Source organism: Hylobates moloch, unplaced genomic scaffold (genome assembly GCF_009828535.3).
Source record: "Hylobates moloch isolate HMO894 unplaced genomic scaffold, HMol_V3 SCAFFOLD_6, whole genome shotgun sequence".
In the NCBI taxonomy this organism is placed as follows: Eukaryota; Metazoa; Chordata; class Mammalia; order Primates; family Hylobatidae; genus Hylobates; species Hylobates moloch.
In genome coordinates, this window is record NW_026652281.1 from 8189337 (window position 1) to 8195336 (window position 6000).

The window sequence follows — 6000 nt, forward strand, 5'->3', positions numbered from 1 at the left end:
TGATTTTGAGGGAAAAAATCTTATTTTGTACTAGAACAGAATATAGTAGAAAATCCTAAATTCTGGGTATGTAGCAGCATTCTACCAACATTGAAATATTAATACAAAATTACCTAAAGAAAATCTTATGTATAGTTTTTCAGTGCTGCTTTTGTGTATCCCTCAGCAAAATAGATTTACTGGTGGAAGAGTAGATGATCTGACACGCGGTCGTATGAAAGCAGACGCTGGTTCGGTGGTTCACCGAACACTGGTAACTAGGAAAGACACAAAGTAAAATGTATCTGAAGGAATTCCTCTACAGTACATGCAAAATAAAGCTAATATCAGTAGCAAACTATAATAAATTTGAATAAACTGCCCTGCAAGTAGCCATTGAACATGTAAAAGAATAAATATTTAGTCAATATTGGTACAACTTATGCAGCATAATACACTAGAAAGAATTCCAGTATCAACCTTGCAAAGGCAGCGAATTTAACTGTATCACAGAACACTACAATATTCAAGAAGCAGAAAGGAAAACATTTCGGTGAATTCAAATGGAACTTGATTTTCCAGTAAATATAGCAACATCAGTCCAAAAGCATTTGTAAAATGCATCATAAATGTTTTACTTTTCATTTTCTCCAAACCTAAAAAGCCATCTAAAATGCCTGAGTATAGGTAATTCTCCTTACACTTAGCCATCACTGTGTTAGTGACAGAGTCAACAACAGCCTCAAACAACGTCCTTCAATTGTCCTTCACAATGTTTTGGTTATTAGTTCAGTAATTTTACTGCCTCAAACCTAGGAAGCAAATAACATGGCTTTGCCTGGCAGCCCTATTAAGAACAGAGGTTAGGAACAGGTGGCACTGCCAGCTCCCACCCCTACCCCAGGCTGCCCAAGAAACCTGTCGTTCCCCAGCTGTTGGAAGAGTCCTGTGTGCCACCTCAGAACTTTCCTAACTTCTGCTGTCCATCTACCTCTGATTATGCTTCATGTACCTCCCCCACCTCCCTGCCAATCTCCCAGGCATAGGCATGACTCATCTACCAGCAAAGGTGAAATCTGAGTTGGTAGATCTAATGCCTGGACTGCCTTTCCATTCCCCACCCTGGACACACATTCAGGGCACAACCTGGCGCCAAGGAAGGAGGCTCAGTATGTGAGCTGGTTGGCGCCTGGCCTAGAGCTTGTCTTTGTAAAAGCACTAGCTGATTGCTACTTTCTCATACAACGATGGCATAGAATATGTCTTATTTACGGCCATCAAATAAGGTAGATATACCTAGTTCTTAACAGCTGAACAGCGTTCCATAGTGTAAATATACCATGGTAGATTAAGGCATTTCCTTATTGGTGTTTATTCCGTTTGTTTCTAGCTTGCCACTTTATCAGGCAGCACAGGCATGGATGCTCTTATATATATCTCCTTACATCCACATGGAAATGAGCTGCTGCAATACACATCCAGAAGGGGAATTAGAATTTTAATAGAGACCACTGTATCAGACATGCATTCAGCTGCGCATTTAAAAATTATTAACAATGCCTTGAACAGTGGTTTGTTGTTTTCATGTAACAAGGGATCCAGAAGTAGGCATATGTGGGATGATGCAGCTCAGTGGTAACATTAGGGACTGGCCCCATCTTTCAGCTCTGTTAGATCTTCGTTCTAATGATTCTCACCGCGTGATTCTGAGAAGGTGGCTGCACCCTCAGGCATTATTACAGGCAAGAAGAAAGGGGAAGATAAACGAGGCCAAAGGGAAATGCCAGCTGGGTCTATTTCTTTTAAAAAGCCTTCCTGAAAGCAGACTCCAATTTCTTTTACTGGAAATTAGGGAGGAAGATGGGATTATAGGTGGGGCTTGGGTCAGCCATACTGTTCATCCGCTTCCAAAGTGGCTGTACAAATTTACCCTCCCACCGGAGTTCCTAGTTCTTCCATACCATTTCCAGGCCTACCTTACATTTCCATTTTTGCCAATCTCATGAGGTTTTTAATATCTCATTTTTTAAAACCTACCCTTCATAATTACTACTCAAGAGAGCATCTTGCCAGGTATTTGTTAGACCTTGAATTTCCTCTTATGTGAATTTCATAGTCATATTTTCCCCTACTTCTGTATTGGGTTGCTCATCATCTTTGCATGGATTGTAGGATGCAAAAGACATAACATCTTTTATCATATAAATCATGGATAATTTCTCCTCAAACAGTTGCCTTTTAACTTAGTTTCAATTGTCTTTTTAATTACATAGTATTTTTAATTTTGTTGCTAAATTAATCCTGGGGGTTATATTTGTTTATGAAGGTCTTTCCCATTCTGAAGAAATATATATTGTATGTTTTCTTTTAATAGTTTTAAAGTTTTATTTTTTACCTGTTTATCCAGTATTTAGTTTTGTGCATGAGGTAAAGATCTAACCTGGTATTTTCTAAGTGAACAGTCAATTGTCTCAACATAATTTGTTAATAATTATCTTTCTACTAAATTCAAATTCTCCCTATTCCCTCTCCTTCTCCTCAAGTTTATCTTTTACTGTGAAGATAACACAACTTCAGTTATTAAGGATTTGTAAGTTCTTTTATGTTTGCTAAGACATACCCCCACTCAATTTCATTTCATAGTTGCAGGCTATTTATATATACATTTTCCATATCCCTTTTAGAATCAGGTTTTATAGTTCTACGAAAATCTTGAGGGTATTTTTTGAACTGGGTTTGCTTTAATATTACAGTTAAATTTGGAGAGAATTGACATGTACAGTTTTGAGGTGTTGCCTTCATAAACATGGTATACCTCTCCATTTAGTTTTGTGTCCATTTAGATTCATAAAGAATCTCCATTTATGAATCATCTGCAAATGATTTTTTTTTTTTCTGAGACAGAATATCGGAGTATCACTCTGTCGCCCAGGCTGGAGTGTGGTGGGGCAATGTCAGCTCACTGCAACCTCCACCTCCTGGGTTCAAGTGATTCTCCTGCCTCAGCCTCCCAAGTAGCTGGGACTACAGGCATACACCACCATGACCAGCTAAATTTTGTATTTTTAGTAGAGACAGCATTTTGCCATCTTGGCCAGGCTGGTCTGATACTCCTGACCTCTGGTGATCCGCCCACCTCGGCCTCCCAAAGTGCTGGGATTACAGGTGTGAACAACCGTGCCCAGCCAAGATTCTTAGTTTTCTATGTTAAGGTCTTGGAGATCTTTGGTAAGTTTATTCTAGGTAATTTAAGGTTATTATTTCTACGATTGTGAATATCTTTTTTATTAGAATTATTCTAATTAGTTACTGATGATAAATGGAAGCATATTTAAATTTTATACACTGATTTTTATATCTAACTTGCCTTAATATATTGTTACTGGTTCTGCAAGTTAGCTCATTTTTCTTGAGGTTTCTAGGTAGATGGTTATAGCCATTCGTAAATAATGACAATTTCATTTCCTTTCCAGTTTTTATCTTAGTTCTTTTCTTGCTTATTGCTTTGGCCAGGATATCCTGTATAATATTAAACAATAAGCAGTATAGTAGACAACTTTTGTTTATTCTAAGTGATGAGATTGTTTCCATATTTATCAAGCCTGAAGTTCCGTGTAGGCAGGTTTCTGGTAGGTACCCTTCATCAGGTTGAGGCAATATTCTTAGTTTGCTAAAAAAAAAATTTGTTTCTGGGATTTTTGTGTTTTTTTTTTTAATAATTTCAACTTTTATTTTAGATTCGGGGGTGCATGTACAGATTTGTTACGTGAGTATATTGAATGATGCTTAGGTTTGGAATATGAATGATTCCATCATCCAGACAGCACAGTCCAGGTGCGTTGGCTCACGCCTGTAATCCCAGCACTTTGGGAGGCTGAGGCGGGTGGATCACATCAGGCCAAGAGTTCAAGACCAGCCTGGCCAACATGGCAAAACCCCATCTCTACCAAAAATACAAAAATTAACCGAGTGTGGTGGCACACATCTGTAATCCCAGCTACTCAGGAGGCTGAGGCATGACAATCACTTGAGCCCAGGAGGCAGAGGTTGGTTGCAGTGAGCCAAGATCGTGCCATTGCACTCCAGCCTGGGCGATGGAGTGAGGCTCTGTCTCAAAAAACAAAACAAAACAAAAACAGATAGCACAGTACTCAACAATTTTCCAACCCTTGCCCTCCTCCTACCCTCCCCACCTCTATTAGTCCCCAGTGTCTATTTTTGCCATCTTTTATGTCCAGGGGTATTCACTTATAACTCCCAACTATAAGTGAGAATATGTGGTATTTGGTTTTCTGTTGCTGCATTAATTTGCTCAGGATTATGGCCTAAGCTGCATCCATGTTTCTTCAAAGGAAGTGACTTTGTTCTTTTTATAGCTGTGTGGTATTCCGTGTTGTATATGTACCACATTTTTTTATCCAGTCCACGGTCGATGGGCATCTAGGTTGATTCTATGTCTTTGCTATTGTGACTGGTGCTGCAATGAACGTACGAGTGCATGTGTCTTTATGGCAGAATGACTTACATTCCTTTGGGTACTTATGCAGTGTTGGGATTGCGGTCAAGTTGTAGTACTGTTTTAAGTTCTTTGAGAAATCTCCAAACTGCTTTCCACAGTGGCTGAACTAATTTACATTCCCACCAACAATATATAAGCATTCCCTTTTCTCCATAGCCTCACCAGCATCTGTTGTTTTGGTACTTTTTAATAATAGGTATTTTGACTGGTGTAAGATGGTATCTCATTATGGTTTTGGTTCGCATTTCTCTGATTAGTGATGTTCAGCATTTTTTCATGTTTATTGGCCACTCATATGTTTTCTTTTGAGAAATGTTTGTGCATGTCCTTTGCCCACTCATTTTAATGGGGTCGTGGTTTGCTCATTTAGCTGTTTAAGTTTCTTACAGATATTAGATGTTTGTTGGATGTATAGTTTGTGAATATTTTCTCCCACTCTGTAGATTGGTCTTTAATTGCTTCTGAGGACTTAGGCATAAATCTTTCCTAATGCTGATGTCTAAAATCGTGTTTCCTAGGTTTTCTTCCAAGATTCTTGTAGTTTGAGGTCTTACATTTAAGTAAGTCTTTAATCCATCTTGAATTAATTTTTTTATGTGGTGAAAGATGGGGGGTCCAGTTCCATTCTTCTGAATATGGCTATCCAGGTATCCTAGCACCGTTTATTGCATCTTTCCTCATTGCTTTTGTCAACATTGTTGAAGATCAGATGGCTGTAGGTGCACAGCTTTATTTCTGGGTTCTCTATTATGTTCAGTTGGTCTCTGTGCCTTTTTTTGTATGAGTACCATGCTCTTTTGGTTACTGTAGTCTTAAAGTTTGAAGTTGAGTAACAGGGTGCCTCTAGCTTTGTTCTTTTTGCTTAAGATTGCTTTGGCTATTCAGGCTCTCTTTGGGTTCCATATGAATTTTAGAATAGTTTTTTTCTAATTCTGTGAAAGGTGATGTTGATAGTTTGATAGGAATACCAACGAATCTGCAGACTGCTTTGGGAAGTGTGGCAATTGTAATGATGTTGATTCTTCCAACCTTTGAGCATGGAATGTTTGTCCATTTGTTTGTTTCATGTATGATTTCTTTCAGCAGTGTTTTGTAGCACTGTTTGTAGAGATGTTTCAACTTATTGGTTAGATGTATTCCTAGGTATTTCATTTTGTGTGTGTGGCTATTGTAAATGGGATTGCATTCTTGATTTGGCTCTCAGCTTGAACATTATTGGTATATAGAAATGCTTATGATTGTTGTACATTGATTTTGTATCCTGAAACTTTGCTGAAGTTGTTTATCCATTCCAGGAGCCTTTTGGTGGAGTCTTTAGCGTTTTCTAGGTATAGAATCATATCATTCAGAAAGAGAGATTGACTTATTCTTTTCCTATTGGGATGCTTTTTATTTTTGTTATCGTGCCTGATTGCACTGACAGACTTCCACTACTGTGTTGAATAGGAATGGTGAAAGTTCCATCCTATGTTGTTCTCGTTCTCGTTCTCGTGGTAAATGCT